At 37.6% G+C, this 9,149-nt stretch overlaps 1 long non-coding RNA gene across 4 annotated transcripts in view; it reads left to right on the forward strand.

The window, feature by feature from the left end:
* The window catches only part of LOC123598048, a 29,111-nt gene that overhangs the window by 11,515 nt on the left and 8,447 nt on the right, over positions 1-9,149 (forward strand). The gene's annotated exons all lie outside the window — the stretch shown is intronic.

Here is a 9,149-nt window from a genome sequence, read left to right on the forward strand (position 1 = left end):
TAAGGGCTTAAGAAATGAAATTATTTATCTATTACTAATTATATGAGGAAGAAAGATGGGAAAAGTTGAAGGAGTTTTTATCTTGAATTGTTAAGAAAGTTTTTGGTAAAGAACAGATTTCTCGCAGAGCCTGGAGAAGGAACAGCAGACAGGGGAAAGATGAGATGAGATACACATGACTCACAGGCAGTGATGATAACAAGAGCCAGAGGCGCTGAAGCTTGAGGGCTGCTCCTCTCGGTTGGGGTGTTTTTGATGTGTGCCTGCTTTGATCCCTGCTGTGTAGCTATGGCCCAGGATGTTCTGGAATGAAAAAAACTACTTACTGTTTCCTGTTCCCAAGATCCAGGGTGTGTTACAGAAGAAACACATGGTGAGGGGGTTGGTGGCAAAAGAATATCATTTCCCAAAGGTAAATAGTCTCTCCAACATGGCTTCAGAGCTGAAGCAAAAGCAAGGAGGATGTACGGAGAGGCCATTTCAGTGTGCAGGAGAAAAGCAGAATGCAGCATAAAAGCAGAGACAAGAGGAAAACACTGAAGGGTGAGGTCAGCAAAGCTGTATTGGTAATGGCAGCAGTGGCACACTGAGCCATGCGTGGAGGGATTTTGTCAGCCTCTTGGACAACACATGGGTACACAGATAGTGACATCTCAAGTGCTCTTATACTAAGGAACAGGACAACACAGTTGAGATCATGATGGGGGGGGACACACAGAAATACACTGCTGCCCCTCCCTGTATGGGAGACCAAGTGGAACTCCCACTGTGAGTTTATTTTTAGAAGCATGAATTCTGTCATGAATTATGTCCAAGTCATTCTTATTAAATTTATCTGAGGTGCGGATTCAATTATTCTCAAAAATTCCTTTTTGAAATAGAGCTTCCAATTTAGAAGTATGCTAAATCTGTACAACAGTCAGATCCTATTGACCATCTCAGGCTAGACTCTCATAAATGTACTGGTAGTTTAATCTCCCGGCTTGGTAGAGAGAGAGCAGAATATGAATTTTTGAAAGAAGAAGTACGTAGAACACCTTTGGGAGGTCATTGTGGGAAAGTCAAGCACTATCATGCCACACATATTAAACAGTTTAAAAGGCAAACAGCTGGGACTGTACCTAAGCAAATATCTGATGGGACTTGATTAAAAAGAAGCTCTTTCTAAAACAGGCTACTTTTTAGAGTTAATTGTCCCAGCTCCCATATCCTGGTATTTGATGGGGTATATAAGCCGAGGTCAAAGTCACTGTAGTTCCACAAAGGTCTAAATCACATGATTTAGCACATCAGAAAAGAGAACTGGAAAAGTTCTTGCACATTTGGACACTAAAAAAATAGTTGACAGAACGAACACAAGTGGAGAGAAGCTGAAGCACCCAATCTATAAAACTTGTGCTTGTGAATGGGGTTAGCAATTGGGATGAAACATGAATGACCTAAGTCCTGTGAGCCTCTGAGGCTTGCTTGGGCCTCCGCAATTTGGTCCCAGCAGAAAGCTAGTAATATTAATAGCTGTGTTTTAATTGAGGGTGCGTTGTGTACTACATTGTGAGCTGGATATTTTAGATATATTGTTTCTAACTCTCAAAATAACTCCCCAAGGTACATAGTATCATCCCTGTTTTACACACGGGGAAACAGCTGTGAAAAGTTAAATAACTTTTCCAAAGTTACATGGCTAGTGAATGACAGAACAGTAACTCAAACCCAGATCTGACTGCTAAATCAGTGTTTTGTACTCATCATACCACACTATCTCCAACAATATATATATTCCGAAAAATATTATCCTTGTAATAAAATTAGTACGTTTGTAATAAATACAGGAAATATAGAAATGTATAGGGGAAAAATCAGTAATGACACCTCCACTGCTTTGTAAACATATGGCAATGCAAATAACTGATTCTCATTATTTGTAATAATGTTCTATAAAGTCACCATGGATACCGAGTTAGCAAATACTGAAAACTTGCTTCTAGGATAATTACAAGTTTAGGTTCCTGTGAGATTCTGGTCATATTTTCATCAATCCATTAATTCATAACCTTGTTTTGTGTGTGTTTGTTTAAAGACATATTATTTAATATATGTTGTTGATGCATTAACGTTAACTCATAGCCGACAGTGCTATAACTCATGCCTGAATGAAGCTTATCTAACACATGCATTTTCTCTGTAAGACACATTCCAGTTTTGGTATGCCTAGGGACATTAGATGGCACTTTAGCTCTATGCTTGGGGTTAATTTTAAACAGTGAAGCCACAGACCAAAAGCACAATAATGCAAAAAAACATAGCACCACATAGACTGCAAAAAAAGGACGATTACTTAGAGTATGAGAGCTGAAACAAGAAGGCAGAATGTCACCTTGTTCAACCTTAGTTGGAAACATGCGAGTTGGTGATTCAAATATTATGCCGCTCTGGGTATGTCCAGGGATGACCATGAAGGTGCTGCAAGTGTCAGTTTGAGGGTTAAAGCAGACGAGTTCACAAATATGAAGTTGTGAATAATGAGGATCAAAAACTGATTGGTTCTGTGAAAATCATAGACACTGTACAAGAGAGCTTTTCAGAAACATTTATTCTATAAAATCTCATTTAGAGACTTCGGTGCCCCATGCCCAAGACAGATCCATGCAGCTAGCTATTTATTTCATTTAACATCTCTTGAATCTCTCCTAAGTATGTGCTAGGCACTGATAGGTATTGGAGATAATAATGAACAAGACAGTTCCTAGCCTCTAGAAGCTCATGGTTTAATGGAAGGAGACAGACAGGTAAGCAAATTATTTTAACAAATTGTGGTAAGCTCAGTACTGGACATAGGCATGGGGTCTTTTGGGAGCACACACAAGAGAGCCACTTCATAGAGGAGGGGTTGCCTCAGCTAAGTACTAAGGACACAGTCTGATTCAGTCAGGTGAAGATGAGAGGGACTGGTGACTGTTACTGCCAATAACACACAATAACATAGTAGATGTTAACAAAGGCCAATTAATGTGATTCGGAAGTCTTTGGAAACCAGTAGTAAAATGATTAATTACTAATTATTCTGGCCTGTGTTTTCCAGATAGCACAGGTTTTACTATATTTCTTTTAGCTCAGCCTGGACTTTATGGATCATCATAGCATAATTCATGCTTCCAACATGTCTTAAATGCTGGATAAGCAAAGGATCTTGTCTTGGTGTAGTATTTACCAAGGTAACTGTATTTGTGTCAGCTTTCTACATAGATGATAAAATCCCCCAAGGCAAAGATTTTTCTGAGTTCTTGGTAGAAAAGTCTGCAAAGAGAAATAATTGTCTACTACATAATTCGGGTTCCCTTGAGAGTATATATTAAGAATTTAGAAAGTTTATCCCAAATCTGAATTGTTCAGTTAAGCCTTCTCCTTTTCTGTCTTGTTCCATGTAGAAGCAAAGACTTGAAGGGTGGAGAGAAGGAATTATCATTTTTTTAATGTTTAAAAAAATTTTTTTTTAATGTTTATTCATTTTTTGATAGAGAGAGTGTGAGCGGGGGAGATGCAGAGAGAGAGAGAGGGAGACACAGTATCTGATCCGAAGCAGGATCCAGGCTCTGAGCTGTCAGCACAGAGCCGGACGGGGGGTGGGGGTGGGGGGGGGCTTCAACTCACAGACTGTGAGATCACGACCTGAGCCGAAGTTGAACGCTTAACCGACTGAGCCACCTGGGCGCCCCTTTAATGTTTATTTTTGAGAGAGAGAGAGCACAAGCAAGGGAGGGAGGACAGCAAGAGAGGGAGACACAGAATCTGAAGCAGGCTCCAGGCTCTGAGCTGTCAACACAAGCCAACAATGGGGCTCGAACTCAAACAGTTCATGACCTGAGCTGAAGTGGGATGCTTAGCCGACTGAGCCACCCAGACACCCCTCACTTATTTTTTATATAAGGATAATCTCATATATTTTCCTTTCCCAGATATTTATATTTATTTGTTTTCACTTGAAAAAAAATGATAGAATTTAGAACAGTTACAAGGATATACACATTAAAAAATAAGCCTTCATATCCCCCCAATTCAGCATGTACTGTTTATCAATTGCTTGTAATTATCTTGAGGAAATGTTCTTTGCAGTTATCTACATATATTTAAACTGTAAAAGGCATAAAAATGAAAACAGAGGGCACAGTGGATAGTAAGTATCCTAAGAAGACAGTTCCTTCAAACTCCATTTTCCCCCAAAAGGTAATGGTATATTTTACAACTCTTAAACAGACTGGGTACAAAGGCAATAAATAGTCTTTAGATTTTCTTACGTGTTTGTTTTAATTTTAAGGGAAAGGGAACTATTGTTCATTGGGACACATTGTATGCATATTCTATGCCAGGCACTTTATACATGTTATCTCATTTGGGCTCTCAAAGATGTCAAGAAGGAAGTATCATTCTCATTTTATAAATATGGAAACTGCATGTCAGAAAGATTAAAAATGTTAATGTAATGGAGCCACAATTAGAACCCAGTCCTGCATGATCCCAATATTTATGCTCATTCCATATATATTGAAGGTCCGATACATTATGCTTATTATTTTGTCTATAATTATACATACGACAATTGATATTAGCTCAGTGGGTTAAAAAATCCCTAACAGGGATTTGTAACTGTAAATTTATGGTTCTTAAATTTGTGCTTCATATCACTTTGTATTTGACATTATAAAGCCATAAATATTCAGTAGAGTCGAATCCCTTTTAAGAAGACAATTCAGGACTAATCAGAGCTGCATCAGAGGAGACCTGCAGATGGCCCTGCTGCCCATGAGTCACCAAAATCAAACTTCCTAATAGTTTAAATAAACAAAACAAAAGATAGTCATTGTAGAAATTATCCAACAATGATTCCAAAAGTTAAATTCAACCAACATTTGGGTGATTCCTTCCAATCTATTGTTTGATGTTAAAATTTGATTTTCAGTTTAATGAACAATGAGTATCGTGCTTGATAATTTCTAGCCTAGCAATAGGTGGCATGAGTCTTAGTGGAGGGGACACAAGGGTATCAATTAAGCTGGGGAAGAGAAAGAAATTTGGACTCTTTGCTTGAGCATAAGGTGCTGCCTGACAAATCAGATCATGAGAATCATGAGACAGAATGCAGTCTTCAGAACTTCCAAGTAACCTGAAAGCTGATGAAAGCCCACAAATGTAAAAATCTGAGACATTGTACATAATGAACAAGAATGGCAGGTCTTGATCATTGTATTTTTAGCTTCGGCATGAAGTTTTGGGAAATTTATTACCAATCTTAAATCCTAACCAGCCATAGAAGTTTTAGAAGACAAAAAAAGAGCTACTTTCTCTTGAATCATTAAAAGACATAAAGTCCTGGAGAAAGAACTTCAAGATTTTCATAGGGCTGTATCTGGTTGGTAAGATTATGGGTGATTTAAACTTTTGTTTCCAAATCATCTACAATAAATGGAAATAACTTTTTAACAAGAGAAATTAAAATTAGTAAATGCTAAAGTAAAAACTAAATGAAAACTGATTCTCACAACCTCTCCTCCCTCCATCCCCCTTTCTCTCTGGTCTCATATTAACAGAAATCCTCCCCACCAACCCCTCGCCGCTTTTTGTTCTTTTTAATGCTAGGGATCCTCTGTGGTGAGGATGAGGTGTTCCACGCAGACCTCCATTCACTGCTATGTCATGAATTCCCCCAGCTGCCAGGACTATTGGCTGCAGTCCTCTTTAGGAACTGTATGCTTGGCAGAAGGGAGTTGTCTCACTCAAGGTTACACCTCCTCTTCAGAATCAACCCATATTCAGTGACTGGTTTACATAAAGGTACAAAGGCCTAACACTTTCTCTGTTTGGGACAATTCTGAAGAGCCATCTCAGCTTCAGAGCCCCTCATGGGATCAGCTGAGGCCTCTGTTGCAATTGCACTGTAGTTCAACTTTTTCTTTTGCCCAATCCCAACTCCATCACTTTCTTACAAGTGTTCCCGAGAGTACTTTCCAGTAATATTCCATGCAAATATTTGTCTCAAAATATGGGGAACATGACCTATAATAGAACTAAGACTAGTTCCAGGAAGATGACTAAAATTGAGTTTTAGAGTCAGATCAGCCAATGGCTGGCTCATAATGAGGGGGCTATCACTGGTGGCTGGTAAGGTACTAATAGTCCCTGCCCAGACTTTTATTGGTGAACTGCCAACAGCTCCCAGCCAGAATAGCAAATCTAAAATAGTATCATTCAATTGTTCTCTGGGATTGCTTTTTTACAAGTCTACTGTTATTTTTATTTTCCTGTATAAATTATGTTTTTCTCTGGATTTTTAAAAAAATGTTTATTTGAGAGAAAGAGAGTGCGTGTGCATGCAGGGGAGGGGCAGAGAGGAGGAGAGAGCAAATCCCAAGCAGGCTCTGAGATGTCAGTGTGGAGCCCTACACAGGGCTTTCACGACCTGAGCTGAAATCAAGAGTCAGAAGCTTAACCGACTGAGCCACCCAGATGATCCTCTCTGGATACTTTTAAGATTTCTCTATCAATAGTTCTCAGCAACCTGATTGTAGTATGTGCCTTGGTGTGGTTTTCTTTCTTTTGCTGGGGGTTACCTGAGTTTCTGTGGATTTGTGGTCTTCATCACATTTAGAGGAAATGCCATTACTTTTGACCAATAATTTTTATGTCTTCCTTTTTTCTTCTCTCATTCCTAGGCTCCTGTTGTACACATACTCAGTTTCATAGTTTCACACACTTCACTGAGGCTCTGTGCTTTTTTCTCATTTTGTTTTCTCTTTATCTTGGGTAGTGCCTATTGCTGTTTTCAAGTTCACAGATCTTTTTTTCTGCTGTGTCTAATTTGCTCTTAATTTCATTATATATATCTTTCATTTTGGGTATTGTATTTTTAATATTTACAATTTCTATTTGGATCTTTTTAAATATCTTCTATTACTGTGTTCCCTATTTCATTCATATCCTACAATATATTTATAATAATTGTTAAAGTGTCTGTTAATTCCATTATATCTGTCATTCCAGGGTAAGTGTCTGTTGACTGATTTTTTTCCCCCCCGGTTATGGGTTATGTATATTTTTTCTGTTTCTTTGCATGTCTAATAATTTTTTTCTTTTTATTACTACTATTATTTTTCTATTGAAGTATGTTGGCATACAACATATTAGTTTTGGGTGTACAACATAATGATATAACATTGTATATATTATGAAATGATCACATAGTAAGTCATGTCTGGTAATTTTTTATTAGATCCTGGACATTGTGATTTTTACATTGTTGAATGCTGGGTTTTGTTTTATTTTTAAAAGTGTGGAACTTATGGTGGCACACAGGAAGTTACTTGATCAATTTGAACATTTTGAGGCTTGTTTTTAAGATTTGTTAGGGTTAATCCAAAGCAGTTTTTATTCTAGGGCTAATTTGGTCCCACTAGTAAAGCATAACTCTCTTGAAGATGCTATCCAATGCCCCATGTATTAGAAGCTCTATTCTGGCTGGTAACATGAAATATTCCCAGCTCAGTGAGGTCCAGGGATTATTTGATTTACTGCTTATGTTATTCTTTTGTTGGTTTTGTTGAATAGTACTCAAATGATTTCCTTCACCCAGCCCCAATTATTACTCAGAAAAAACCTTTAGACTATTCTGCAGATCTCTAGAGCTTTTTGTTGTTTTGCAGCTCTTCAGTCATCCTGAACTCTGGCCTCCAGCTACTAAATGTAGTGAGACACTGGGCTTTGTTTTGGTTCTCTCTCCCTGTACTGTGGCCTGGCAGTTGCCTCCAGGTAGTAATCTAGGGATAATCATAAGTCTCACCACCTTTGTTTCCCCTTTTCTCAGTTATCACAGTCCCATATTACCTACAGCCCATTGTCTAAAAACAGTTGTTTCATATAATTTGGTCTCCTAGTTGCATATGGAAGAACAATTCAGAGATCAACCAGTGTATATGAATCTATGCTTTGATTCAAAAATTGTTTTTATAATGAGGAAAAAATCATCACTACTTTCATTTGTTTTATACATTCTGCATTTCCTCCATGCACATTCTGAAGTTTTCAGGAGATAACAGCTAATCTGTACATCCCCCACCCCTAGTTCTTAGAAAATAAGAAATAAGATTCTGAGTTAATAAAAGAGCTATTTTTGAGTAATAAGAGATTGTTAGTTGCTGTACTTTATTGTATTTAGAACTGTTAGGTTTATTTTAGTGAAACTGACTTTATTTCTTTCAGTTAAGAGTTTAATATTAAAACTAGCCATCCTTCATTTTCTCTCCTAGAAAGGCTTCAATGCCACACACACACACACACACACACACACACACACACACTCTTTACCTTCAAAATCAAAGGCAGGTATATCTGTTGGAGAAGTACACAGGTTGCCAGGATATAAAATTTCAGAACTATCTCTAATTCCACCAAATATGAGGTCAAATTATTGCCAATGATAGAATAGAAACATATGGTGAAAACTGCATCCCAGGTTTTCACATACTCAAGAATATTGGTTCCGAAGGTATTTGCACTTTCCTTCCTTATCAAATTTTCCCTTTATATTAGGTTAAAATTTTTTAGCCAGTGTGTACAATCAGAACCCTAATCTCGTAACTAAACAATAGTTTAATAAGACTCACCAATTGTTCACTATTTTGTTTGGTTCATGTGTGCCCAAAGCAACTGAAAGAATACAGGACTATGTTTTTGCTAAGATCTCTTCTAAGTGCTATAATTCTAGGTAATTCTAATAATAATTGTTAATATTTATAGAATGCTTCTTCTAGGCTAGATACTGCTAAGCACTACATATGCATTATTCAGTTTAATTCTCACAATAATCCTAAAAGAGAGATACTATTATAATCTTTATCATATGGATAAGGAAAGTAGAACTTAGAGCAGTTAAGTAATTTGTCTGAGGTTACATAGTAAATAGCATGGTAAAATTCAAACCTGACTTCAAATTCATGTCATTAAAATTTTTTTAAGTTTGTTTGTTTATTTATTTACTTATTTATAGCAAGCAAGAGCAAGCAAGAACATGAGTGGGGTAGGGGCAGAGAAAGAGGGAGAGGGAGTGAGAGAGAATTCCAGGCAGGCTCCACACTATCAGTGCAGAGCCAGATGCAGGGGTT

This window comes from Leopardus geoffroyi, chromosome C1 (assembly GCF_018350155.1).
Source record: "Leopardus geoffroyi isolate Oge1 chromosome C1, O.geoffroyi_Oge1_pat1.0, whole genome shotgun sequence".
Taxonomy (NCBI): domain Eukaryota; kingdom Metazoa; phylum Chordata; class Mammalia; order Carnivora; family Felidae; genus Leopardus; species Leopardus geoffroyi.